General features: G+C 37.7%; 1 pseudogene; it reads right to left on the minus strand.

The window, feature by feature from the left end:
- Positions 1-353: 353 nt before the first annotated feature.
- On the minus strand, positions 354-13,832 carry LOC139951816 (uncharacterized; annotated as a pseudogene).
- Positions 13,833-14,034: the final 202 nt, after the last annotated feature.

A 14,034-nucleotide genomic window follows, 5' to 3' on the forward strand; every position in this document is an offset into this window, starting at 1 on the left:
GTTACTAGTATTCCACGCTTACAAGGCTAGCACAGAAATTAGGCAATTGCAATAGCGCAGAATTTGGCGGTAAGCAGAGCCATGAAAATGGGCCCTGGAAGGCTTTCATCATAGAAGGTGTGCACTCAAGTTTCTTGTTCGTTCTTTCAATCGATCAACCCACCCCAGGAGTAAGGGGAGTATCGATCAATAACAACAATTCATGAAGGTAAACAATTCAATTTTAGATAATCGTTTTTTGAAACTAGCTATACAGCATGAGTTATCACAAATAAATGTAAGCAACACTGACAGTTTTAAAACACCTTTACCACAGTTCGGCCATTTTGTCTGGTTCCTGTGTACCCATCAAAACCAGCTCGAAACTCTCAAAGTAAAAAAAAAAAAGGAACCAGACTAAATTTGGATGTCAAGCCTCATTTTGTTTCTTGAGACAATCCTGATGGCACTGTCAGTGATAAAGGATCCTTATCTTATTTAAGTACCCATACTGGGATGGATGCTCGGCCTCCTCATCAGTAAGACATTTCTCTGGCATCAGGTGGTCGTCGTTGTCGTCGGTGGTGATTTCAACTCCTTGTTCCAGTGAGCTCTTGCCTTGAGTTCCTCTCAGTGTAGACCGATCCGAAGATGTTGATTCTCTTCAGGAGTACTCAATCTCTTAAAGCCTGTAAAACAAATAAATAAATAAAAAATGACTTTTACATAAAAAGTTAACCTTTTACCCTAACCATCCTGGGGTCGATTTCACAAAGAGTTAGAAAGCTAAAATAAAACAGTGAAAGTTTCAGTAAAAAAGGGTCTACTGGTTCGATTTGCTGAGAACACAGAAAGAAGCAAAACCCTGTCACAGTAGCGATGAATCCATCCGAGGTAAAGATTTCGATACGTTTGCTTTTGTTCTTAAACATTTCAAAAAAATTGACCAGGGGTTTCCTTACGGGTGGCGAACCCTTTGACACTGAATTTTTGCTCTTCTGTTTTCAGAGGTAAAATATAAAACCTTTGAAATAAAACGAACCTATTTGTATATCAAAATATTTGGAGGGTCAACGTTTCAATTTGAAGTGGCGCAATTTTCAATCAAACACAGTTAAAAAATTGGCCAGGGGTTTCCTTACGGGTGGCGAACCCTTTGTCACTGAAATTTTGCTCTTCAGTTTTCAGAGTTAAAAATATAAAACCAAATATTTGGGGGCTTGTTCTTCAAGACTTACCAAATGATTAATCACCTTATATGAAGTGGCGCATGTTCAATTAAAAAAATCGGCCTCCTCATCAGTAAGACATCTCTCTTGCATCAGGTGGTGGTCGTCGTCGGTGGTGATTTCATCTCCTTGTTCCAGTGAGCTCTTGCCTGGAGTTCCTCTCAGTATAGACCGATCTGAATATGTTGCTTCGCTTCAAGAATACTCAATCTCTTGATGCCTGTAAATAAAATAAATAAAAAATCTAAAATTACATTTACATAAAAAAATGAACCTTTGATAAGTGCATGCACTGGGTTCTTTTACATGCGTTCGTTACACAACACATGGGACCAACAGCTTTACGTCCCATCTGAAGGACGAAGCAATGGTCAAGTGTCTTGCTTTAAAAGGACACTAGTGTCGTGGCTGGGGATTTGAACCCACACACGGTTGATCAGAAAAACCAGAGTTTGAATTCGGTGCTCGGTCACTACACTTCCAAGCACGATTTACACACAGCAGTGAATTTGTGCTTGTACTAATCCTTATATAGCACTGAAATCCATCATTCAGTGACGCTCATGGCTCTTCAACAATGTTACCCCTGATCACTAGGACATTTATTTCATTCATCAAACCAACTCAGCTCCCTTGGGAATAAACTCCTCTGCAGCCAGATATGTAGTGACCAAGCTAAATAAATCACAAGAACCATCTCAACCCTCACAGGTACCTACTAACCCCTGTGCAATCTATGGAAACTGTATGATAAACCTAAAAGACTCTACAAGCCTAAAGCCTGGTTCATACTTTCTGCGAATGCAAAGCAAAATTTGTTGTCATGAACTTGCAATGAATTACTCGCAACAGTTGAACTGTGTTCAACCCCTTCGGAACATTCGCTAAGAAAACAGGGCTGTGTCGCCAAAATTCACTTTGCATTTGCAGGAAGTATGAACAAGGCTTAAGTAGTGATTAACTTACTTGCATGATGGGCAGAAATAGAAGACGGTTTGTCCTTCATCAGCTAATCTTTTTTGCCTGGTGTGGAAATGAAGTCCATCGTGACTGAACTTGGCACATGCCCTGTCAATCTGAAACCAGACCAGATACAAAAATGAAATTAAGAAGTGATCAAAAATTACCAAGCATTGGAAAAACAAAAATATGTGATAATACGCCTAAAAGGTAGGGCCATAAGTTTTTTTTTTTTTTTTTTCCCAATGATTTATGGACAAGATGTAGAAAGATGAAGTACAACTCAGACAGTTTCAGCAAAATAGGTCTACTGGTTCGACTTGCTGAGAACACAGAAAGAAGCAGAACCCTATCAGAGTAGGGATGAATCCATCTAAGGAAAAGATTTTGATACATCAACAAAGGTTTGCTTTTTTAACATTTCAACTTTTAATTTGAAGTGGCGCAATTTTCAATCAAACACAGTTAAAAAATTGGCCAGGGGTTTCCTTACGGGTGGCGAACCCTTTGCCACTGAATTTTTGCTCTTCTGTTTTCAGAGTTAAAAATATAAAACCAAATATTTGGGGGCTTGTTCTTCAAGACTTACCAAATGTAAAATCACCTTATATGAAGTGGCGCATTTTTCAAGTAAATAAATCGGGCTCCTCATCAGTAAGACATCATCTCTCTGGCATCAGGTGGTCGTCATCGTCGGTGGTGATTTCATCTCCTTGTTCCAGTGAGCTCTTGTCTGGAGTTTCTTTCAGTAAAGACTGATCTGAATATGTTGATTCTCTTCAAGAGTACTCAATCTCTTGATGCCTGTAAATAAAATAAATAAAAAAAAAAAAAAATAGCATTTACATAAAAAATGAACCTTTGATAAGTGCATCCACTGGGTTCTTTTACATGCGTTACACAACACATTGGACTAACAGCTTTACGTCCTATCTGAAGGACAAAGCAATTGTCAATTGTCTTGCTTTAAAAGGACACAAGTGTCGTGGCTGGGGATTTGAACCCACACTCTGCTGATCAGAAACACCAGAATTTGAATTCGGTGCTCGGCCACTGCACTTCTGCCGACGATTTACACACATGTTATGTGAACAGTGAGTTTCTGCTTGTACTAATCCTCATGTAGCACTGAAATCCGTCATTGAGTAATCTCGTGGCTCTTCAACAATGTTACCCCAGATCACTAGGACATTTAACTCTTTCATCAAACCAAATCAGCTCACTTGGGAGTAAACTGCCCCTGCAGCCAGATATGTAGTGACCAAGCTAAATAAATCACAAGAACCATCTCAACCCTCACAGGTACCTACTAACCCCTGTGCAATCTATGGAAACTGTATTTTAAACCTATAAGGGTCTACAAGACTAAAGCCTGGTTCGTACTTCCTGCGAATGCGAAGCAAATTTTGTTGTCACAAACTTGCAATGAATAACTCGCAACAGTTGAACTGTGTTCAACCCCTTTGAAACATTCGCTAAGAAAACAGGGCTGTGTCGCCAAAATTCACTTTTCATTTGCAGGAAGTATGAACCAGGCTTAAGTAGTGATTAACTTACTTGCATGATGGGCAGAAATAGAAGACGGTTTGTCCTTCATCAGCTAATCGTGTTTGCCTGGTGTGGAAATGAAGTCCATCGTGACTGAACTTGGCACATGCCCTGTCAATCTGAAACCAGACCAGATACAAAAATGAAATTAAGGAGTGATCAAAAATTACCAAGCATTGGAAAAACAAAAATATGTGATAATACGCCTAAAAGGTAGGGCCATAATGGACAAAACATAGAAAGATGAAATAAAACTGTGAAAGTTTCGGCAAAATAGGTCTACTGGTTCCACTTTCAAAGAAAACAGAAAGAAGCAAAACCCTGTCACAGTAGCGATGAATCCATCCGAGGTAAAGATTTAGATACATCAACAAACAAGGTTTGCTTTTTCCAAAGATTTAAAAAAAAATTGGCCAGGGGTTTCCTTACGGGTGGCGAACCCTTTGTCATCGATTTTTGTTCCTCTGTTTTCACAAGTATAAAACCTCTGAAATAAAACGAACCGATTTGTAAATAAAAATATTTGGGGGTTTACGTTATTTTTCAAAATTTACCAAATGTCAACTTTTAATTTGAAGTAAACAATTTTTCAATCAAACACAGTTAAAAAATTGGCCAGGGGTTTCCTTATGGGTGGCGAACCCATTGTCACTGATTAATGCTCCTCTGTTTTCACAATTAAAATTAAATAAAAACTCTGAAAAAAAAACCAAAACAATTTGTATATCAAAATATTTGGGGGGTTTACGTACGTTATTTTTCAAAATTTACCAAATGTCAACTTTTAATTTGAAGTAAACAATTTTTCAATCAAACACAGTTAAAAAATTGGCTAGGGGTTTCCTTATGGGTGGCGAACCCATTGTCACTGATTAATGCTCCTCTGTTTTCACAATTAAAATTAAATAAAACCTCTGAAAAAAAACGAACCTATTTGAATATCAAAATATTTGGGGTTTACGTTATTTTTTGAAAATTTACCAAATGTCAACTTTTAATTTGAAGTAGACAAATTTCCAATAAAACGCGGTTAAAAAATTGGCCAGGTTTTTTTTAAGGGGTGACGAACCCATTGTCACTGATTTTTGCTCCTCTGTTTTCACAATGAAAAATATAAAACCTCTGAAATAAAACAAACCTATGTGTACATCAAAACATTTAGGGGGTTTACGTTATTTTTCAAAATTTACCAAATGTCAACTTTTAATTTGAAGCAGACAAATTTTCAATCAAACACAGATAAAAAATTGGCCAGGGGTTTCCTTACAGGTGGCGAACCCATTGTCACTGATTTATGCTCCTCTGTTTTCACAATTAAAATTAAATAAAACGTCTGAAAAAAAGCGAACCAATTTGTATATCAAAATATTTGGGGGGGGGGGTTTACGTTATTTTTCAAAATTTACCAAAAATGTCAACTTTGAATTTGAAGTAGACAAATTTTCAATCAAACACAGATAAAAAATTGGCCAGGGGTTTCCTTATGGATGGCGAACCCATTGTCACTGATTTTTGCTCATCTGTTTTCACAATTAAAATATAAAACCTCTGAAATAAAACGAACCAATTTGAATATCAAAATATTTGGGGGTTTACGTTATTTTTTGAAAATTTACCAAATGTCAACTATTAATTTGAAGTAGACAAATTTCCAATCAAACACAGTTACAAAATTGGCCAGGGGTTTCCTTATGGGTGGCGAACCCATTGTCACTGATTTTTGCTCCTCTGTTTTCACAATCAAAATTAAATAAAACCTCTGAAAAAAAACCGAACCAATTTATATACCAAAATATTTTGGGGGTTTACGTTATTTTTTGAAAATTTACCAAATGTCAACTATTAATTTGAAGTAGACAAATTTCCAATCAAACACAGTTACAAAATTGGCCAGGGGTTTCCTTATGGGTGGCGAACCCATTGTCACTGATTTTTGCTCCTCTGTTTTCACAATCAAAATTAAATAAAACCTCTGAAAAAAAACCGAACCAATTTATATACCAAAACATTTAGGGGGTTTACGTTATTTTTCAAAAGTTACCAAATGTCAACTATTAATTTGAAGTAGACAAATTTCCAATCAAACACAGTTACAAAATTGGCCAGGGGTTTCCTTATGGGTGGCGAACCCATTGTCACTGATTTTTGCTCCTCTGTTTTCACAATCAAAATTAAATAAAACCTCTGAAAAAAAAACCGAACCAATTTATTTTTTAAAAATATTTTTGGGGTTTACGTTATTTTTCAAAATTTACCAAATGTCAACTTTTAATTTGAAGTAGACAAATTTTCAATCAAACACAGTTAAAAAATTGGCCAGGAGTTTCCTTTTGGGTGGCAAACCCTTTGTCACTGAATTTTATATGAAATAAATCACCTTATAAATTTCAAGTATTGTGCATCTTTTTTTCATAAACCAATTTTAAAAGTGGCTGTGGGTAGTGAACCCTTTTCTGTACATCTTTTTTTATTCATTCAGAGTTAAATATAAATAATGAAACCTCTCAAAGAAAAAAGAAAAACAATTTTTTGGTGGTTATAGTATAGACAATTAAACAACAATAAAGTACGAGCATTTCTGTATGCAAACATCAAGATAACAACCTAAACAATTTGGACATTTCCCAAGATAAAACTCCAGTTTCACTCACCAGTGGTCCTAGGTCTTTCTGGCCGACGACCTCGTAACGACCTTCAACATCCTTGGGAGAGTTGAGACGCAGGTATAAATGATAGACCACACCATGTATAATGCAGCTGTAATGAGAAGGAAGACAAAGATAATCTTTAATCTTTTTGCACACAGCCGTGTACATACTGGTACCCTGTGCGAGCTTCGTGGTTCCGTGTATGTTTTGTACACAAATCACGGATCGTACCCGCCCTCTCGTGACGCATTCTCGCAAAACGAGGTCGGGTAATTTCAATTATTGTTGGCAGAGGAGTAACACGTACAGTAGACAGGAAGTCTTTATTTTCTCTATTTTCTCTATCATTTTTAACAATTTTTGAGATTGCGGAGTTGATTCTCTGGTCGATAGCATCATACACATTGATATATCAAAGGACACATAGAGCCTAATTTTGGCGAGATTAAAAAAAAAAGAGAGATTTCTGATTCCAAAATTCATTGAACCATGGGTCCTTGAACTCGTGACAGATGACCCTCTATGAGGTTATGGGAGACGATAGCCGGACAAAACCGAAATAGTTCTAGGAGTAGGCCTAGTACAGTAGTACTATCCTATAAAAAAAAATTTTTATACTAAAAAAAATATTCAACATTTTTTGTTAACAGCAAATTACCAGTCACAGGTCATTTATATCATCAGAATCAAAGTCATTGAGCTTAATTTGCATTAATGTATTTAATATCATTAATATTCAAAGTCTGTTGCGATCATGCATCAGCCTCCTCCCCCACCGCCTCCTTGGCCACGTCCCGACCCCGCCTACCCCTTTTATAAATAACGCACAAGTCAAGGGGGCTGTCACGCACACAACTTTACAAGCTCCGGTTTCCACAATAAGTATATATATTCCAAACTTACTTTTTGCATTTACTTTGTCAGGACATGTCTTGCACTTCATAACTACCGTTCTTTTTTCAGAAAACGGTAAAATGGAGCCCTATTGCGGGCAAAATTCTCTCGAAGAAGCAACTCACTCCTTCCCGTCCATGTTTTAGAGAAATTCTGATCCCGCATGCGTTTCTGAATGGGACGCACGTGATTTATCAAGCCTGACTTCTTCCATACATTCAGCGTTGAATTTGGTTTAGGGTACCTGACTAGGTATTTAAATGAAAACCGCGCCCTCTGTCGGCGGATTGTAGGATCTCCCGCGCAAAGTTAATGAGTTGTATTGATTAATTGATGCACTTGCTGGATGATTTTGATTAATCCTGGTTAAAAATACCAAGCGCAATAGGATCAACAATGAAATTAAATAAACAAACCACACCACATCACTATCTAAGAGAGAAATCCCTTCCAAATACTTCTAAATAAAAATCGCTTTAAATTTGTTTAAAATAATCCCTAGAACATTATAAAAGTTGTCACTCACAAATATGCAAAACAAATCAAAGAAATAATGTTATAACATGATTTTGTTTAATCATGATAATGCTGGAAAATAGTTTTTGCCCCTCGCTATTGTTATCCTTTACGTGTGTCCTCAATGCATTTTGTTATTTTTAACCATAGGGTGAGTTTACGTTATAAACAACCAGGAGGGGCTTAAAAAGTTATGTTTTAGTTGCTGCTGGGGGATTAGCGAATTGTTTTTGGTTTGAAGTTTTTGCTTTTAGACTCGCTTGCAGTTTTTGCTTTTAGACTCGCTTGCAACTCACGGATATCCTGGCATTTGGCGATAGCAACTAACGCCTAAAATCAAGCAATAAAGTTTTGTCATATCAGTTTTGTTTCATCCTGCCGCCGCTGCGCCTCTTGAATTTCACCGACGTGTGTAGCAATTTTTCCCAAATTTTTAAAGGCACTATTGGTAACTTACTCACAATAATTGTGAAAAACGGTTCCCTCTGAAGTAACGTAGTTTTCGAGAAAGAAGTAATTTTCCACGAACTTGATTTCGAGACCTCGAAGCATCTGAAAGCACACAATTTTATGTGACTAGGGGAGTTTTTTGTTATTTGATGCATAATGTTGAGATACACCAAGTGAGCAGACGGGTTTTGACTGTACCTTTTCTAGGACAAAATGACACAATGTCCACAGATTTACATTAGACTTACACAGTTTGAAGATAATGATGGTAGAAAAGATTCCTGAAAATAATTTGCTGAGGTGCTTGTTACCTGGATTTTCTTTTCAAAAGTAAATGTTTAAAAACGTCTTTAACAAGTCAAAGATATATTACGAATCGACGCGGAAAATTGAAAACTCTTACCGTTAACTTTTCCAGCACTGGAGCTCACTGGAAAACCAGTGAAATCATAAATAAATGATCACATAGTTCACTCTTAATGTTAGCTATTGTTCTGACATAAGATGTCATATCTTACCTTTAAAAAACTGGAAAAGTTTCGGATATTCAACACGTATCAAACGAGACATAGCACGCACAGCTGTTAGCATTAATACATGTAAGGTACTGCGCATGGGTTTTATGTGTGTATGTCCGTATGAGCTTCTAGACTATCTTGCGTGCCGACTATTCTGATCTCCAGTAATGGTCAGTGTCAGCAGCCAACCCTGTACACAAAGGACAATGTAAATCTGCCGCACATCTGGTGGTTTGGCGCTTCATTCGAACTCCATGTATTTCCTTCCTCCATGCATAAGGCAATTCTTCTCCTCATGCACCAGACACCGCATTCGATACGAGCCACTCTTTGCTGATTCATGTGTGTGCACCAATAAAAATATGGTCTATTTTTAAGAATTTTACAAATTCACAATTTTATTATGACCTGTCGGCGAAGCCAGCTGGAGGGGTACCCGGTATACCATGGAGGAAGATTTATTTTTCGTCAGTGCAATATGGCAGTACTTACTTTAATTCTACCCTTAACCAGAGGGCTAGCCTGGAAAAAATTTCTGTATGGCGCCATCACTTTTTCATTCCATATGAAATAATCTATATATTATCTACTTTACCTCAATGAGAATGAGAATATTGAGATATCCCTTTTTGTAAAAATGAGTGAAAAAGTGGTGGGGCCATACGGAAAGTATATCTCTAGCCTGGGAGGTTGTTGTGGGTCGATCCATGGCTTGACCTTAACGTAAAGGGGGGGGGGGGGGTGTTTTCTTGTTCCAATTGGCTTGACTGAGTACCGTAGTGTTTACACGAGATTTGGGCCATATCCGGGGCATTGGGCAGGGACCGAGGGGGATTGTGGTGCCAGTGGGTTTGATGGTGGATTCTTATGGTCAGGTATGGGGATTGGCAGGGTTCCCTGAACTTCTTGGTGGGCAGGAAAGGGTGTGTGGGGGGGGGGGGGGAGGGGGGAGGTAATGGTGTAGTACTGTATGTAGTTGATGGGATTCTGGAATTGAGTTTCGGCTGATGGTGTCCAGGGCCCAATTTCATTAAGCTTGTAAGCATAGAAACTTGCTAAGCACAGACAAATTTGCTTAATAGAAACTTGTTACCAGCCAAAATTCTTTATTCATTGCTACAACTGCTGCACCAAAAATGTTTTGCTAAGAAAAACAAAATGCTTAGCAGTATTTTCTGCTTAACAGCCTTACGAAATTAGGCCCAGGGCAGTCTGGGGTAGGCTACAATAAAAAGTCCAAGTCCATTGTGAAAAGAAAATGTACACACATGTTTTGTCATTAAAAGGAAGTTGAAGCTTTTACTCACATAATTTAAATAATTGTTGTTGACATATTATTGGTGAAGTATTCTCATGTGTATTATGTGTGTGTTTTCCCATAGAATAAATGGCAAGACTAGCTATCGTGAGATCACCGAAGGGGATCTACATCTACATCGATGCCGGTACTTGTCAACGCCTTTCATTAGCTAAATGATGTACTAAGGAAAAGAGTTCCATCACACATCTCAAAAGTCATCTTTTATAAAGGTAAGTACCAGATGAGTGTTTAAGAGTTAAGACAAGGTCACCAGCATTTGTATTTCTGTTTGGCTCCTTTAAAGCCATTGGAAATTTTCGGAACAGAACAAAAATTTAAAGTTCACAGATTCACAAATAAATTAAAGGACTAATTTTAATAACTGGGTTTCATGCTCGCAAGTTTTTGAGAATCATCCACCTTCAGCCCATGTTAATTTCCAGTATGGGGGACGAGATCTCGGATAGATTTCACCGGAGTCAGATGCACTTGAGTCCGCCATGCAATACTGTCCGCTCCGGACACGTTTGCATATGCAATCGTGTCCGGGGCTATGCAAAAACCGTCCGGTGGACATGTACATGACTGTACATGTATGTGCGCGCGTAAGCGAGCGTGCATGCACTGAACCTACGTATGCAGCATGAATATTCACGTTTTATGATTGCAGCGAAACGGCCGAACCGTTCCAATGTCATTCAAGACATGCACTTAGCTTGTAAACAATGGCGAACGTGTTCGGTCGACCACGGGCGTTTAATTTACTGCCAGGACGGTTTTGCACGGTGGCGGACACAACTGCATATGTAAATGTGTCCGGGCGGACACAATTGCATTATGCAGCAGCGTCCGGGCGGACACGATTGCATATGCAAAACCAACCGTCCGGCAAATATTATTGCATATGCAATAATTATGTCCTCCGGATAGTATTGCATAGAAGAAATAATTGCATGTGACACCGGCCCTCGTTTGCGTGTTTTTTTTTAGTGTTTTTTTAATACTGTATGTCATCTTCTCTAGAAAGAGTTAGATAAACGTTACACCAGTGAGCCTTTCTATAGTCTTTGTATTTGTATTAAAACATTGTGTATGTGTCTTCAAGGAACATTACAGAACTGGTAATAAAAAAAACTCGTCTTGAAGAATGAAACTTACACGGTCTAATGACGATGGTAATAGAAAACACTCCGGAAATTATTCATTCAAGTAATGTGCAATCGGTTTTTCACTACTTTCTCGTGACCCATATGGCAAATCGATTGCAAACTTCTAAATGTTTGCCATTTTTGTATTTGGGGAAGACATAAAGTGCTTCTATACACTGCCATTGACTGTTTTGTTAGCACACAAAAAGTATTGTTACAGTAAGTTCCTAAAAAAAAAAATGTCGAGTGACCTTCTAGTGCCGCTGATCATCAACGTGTGAAGGTTTTTAATTTCTCCAATTAGGTTGCTAATGAAGAAGACGCCCTGTACCCAACCTATGCTAATGCAAGCGTGTCTAATTATTGCATTATACCCAAGCCCAAGCTAATGCATCAAGCGTGTCTATTAATTATTGCATACCATCGATGTATAATGGTTTCCCGTATAGATTTTTGCAGACATGTGGCCTGAGTGTGTTTATTTATAATCAATATGAATAAAATACTAAGGCTCTTTGAGCAAAGATGATGTTTAGTAAATACATTTGCTAGTATCAGACTTAGTGAGTTAATTAACATTTTAGTTGGTGGGATTTAAAGGCAGTAGACACTATTGGTAATTGTCAAAGACTAGCCTTCACAGTTGGTGTATCACAACATATGCATAAGATAACTAACCTGTGAAAATTTGAGCTCAATCGGTCATCAAAGTTGCGAGATAATAATATAAGAGGAAAACACCCTGGTTACACGAAGTTGCGTGCGTTTAGATGGTTGATTTCGAGACCTCAAGTTCTAAATCTGAGGTCTCGAAATCAAATTCGTGGATAATTGCCTCTTTCTCGAAAACTATGGCACTTCAGAGGGAGCCGTTTCTCACAATTTTTTATACCATCAACTTCTCCCCATTACTCGTCACCAAGAAATGTTTTATGCTGATAATTATTTTGAGTATATTACCAATAGTGTCCACTGCCTTTAAACGTGTTATCGATGTAAGAAAACAGCTTCACCTGGGCCAAATTTTTTGGTAACTGTCACAGGTCTGTGAAAATTTGGGCTCAACTGGTCGTCAAAATTGCAAAAAGAAAATAAGTGGTAAGGACCAGTATTCTCACTTGGTGTATCCCATAAAATAACAAATCAGTGAATATTTGGGCTCAAATTGGTCATCGAAATTGCAAGAAAATAATGAAAGAAAAACATCCTTGTTGCACAAAATTTGTGGCTTCAGGCTTGTTCAGATTAAAATATTTGAGCTCAAAAACTACATTATTTCAGAGGAGTCGTTTCTTACAATGTTTTTTACTAGCTCTCCATTCCTCATTACCAAGTAAGTTGTTATGCTAATATATCTTTTGAGTAATATTACCAAAAGTGTGCGGTACCTTTAAAGATAGGACAAAAATAGTCACGGACAGTGCACGTTTCAATGTGATCAATCATGTAAATTTAAAAAAAAAAATCCTGGCAAACTTGGGCTTGTGTAGTGATGATTAAAAGAAAATAGAGAAAAACAGGTACAGTTTAAACATGTTAAACACATTGTCTTTAATTGTGGTTGTATACATCCGAAATCAGCTGATTGTTTTTTTTTTAAATGTATAATTCGTACATTTTTCTTTTTCGAGCGTTACCCTTTTTTAGTTTTCAAAATTTGTTAAAAATGCCGAACAATACCCGTAGTGAGTTTTTAAAGTTTGGACTCAATTTGAACTTACCCCCAGTGAATTTTTCATTTGGTGACCCAAATTGGGTAGAATTATTTTTCAATGTTTGGAGCCAAATTTGATAAAAATGCTAAACTTACCCTCTAATATCATGAAAATGCTGGACTAACCCGTTATGATTTTTCTTTAACTTTTGGACCCAATAATGATGAAGTGTTGGACCTACCCCTTGTGATATTTTTGTTACCAAAAGTTTATAAACTCGGACATAGAAACATGATGAACTAAAGGAACACGTTGCCTTGGATCGGTCGAGTTGGTCTTTGAAAATCGTTCTGTAACCGTTTGTTGTAAAATGTATATGGTTGGAAAGATATTGTAAAAGTAGAATACAATAATTCACACAAATATTCCTCGAAATTGCGTGGTTTTCTTTTTACCCTGTCGACTAACACGGTCGGCCATTTATGGGAGTCAAAATTTTGACTCCCATAAATGGCCGACCGTGATAGTTCGCGACGTAAAAGGGAAACCGTGCAGTTTCGAGTGATACTTGTGTGGATCATTATATTCTACTTTTAAAACATCTTTCTAACCATATGCATTTCATAACAAACGGTTTCAAACGCTTTTAATAGACCAACTCGACCGATCCAAGGCAACGTGTTCCTTTAATGATGCCCCAGATTGCAGTCTAGTGCTTGTAAAACCAAAGATAAATGTACAATTGTAAAGTGGACTCATCTCAAGCGTGAACTATATACGGTACAAACAGGGAAGAAAAGGAGAAAGGAATGTAATTGGAATGTCTTATTGAAAACGTCTTCATTGTTCTGGAGCTCTGCCCACCGTTTTTGAAGCAGCCACTGTAGTCAATACATATCGCATGGCATGGGATGGGCGTGGGCTGGGCATTACTGGACAAGTCGCGCTGGAGGATGGACCGCCATTGCCGTATCTCTCGGCATTCATTTTGGACGTCGCGTTTTCTGAAGAACTTTATTTGTAAATTTCACGATATTCATGAATAGTAGGCCTCATGCATTGAGAACTTTTTATACAAAAGCTATTGCACGTTCAGGTTTGTGACATTCCCCACCAAAATCTTGTAGACATAGAACACAAGAAATACGATTGGCGTTTTCATTTTTGGGGGTCACATTTGCCACTGGAG

The sequence above is a fragment of the Asterias amurensis genome, chromosome 19 (assembly GCF_032118995.1).
Source record: "Asterias amurensis chromosome 19, ASM3211899v1".
NCBI lineage: Eukaryota > Metazoa > Echinodermata > Asteroidea > Forcipulatida > Asteriidae > Asterias > Asterias amurensis.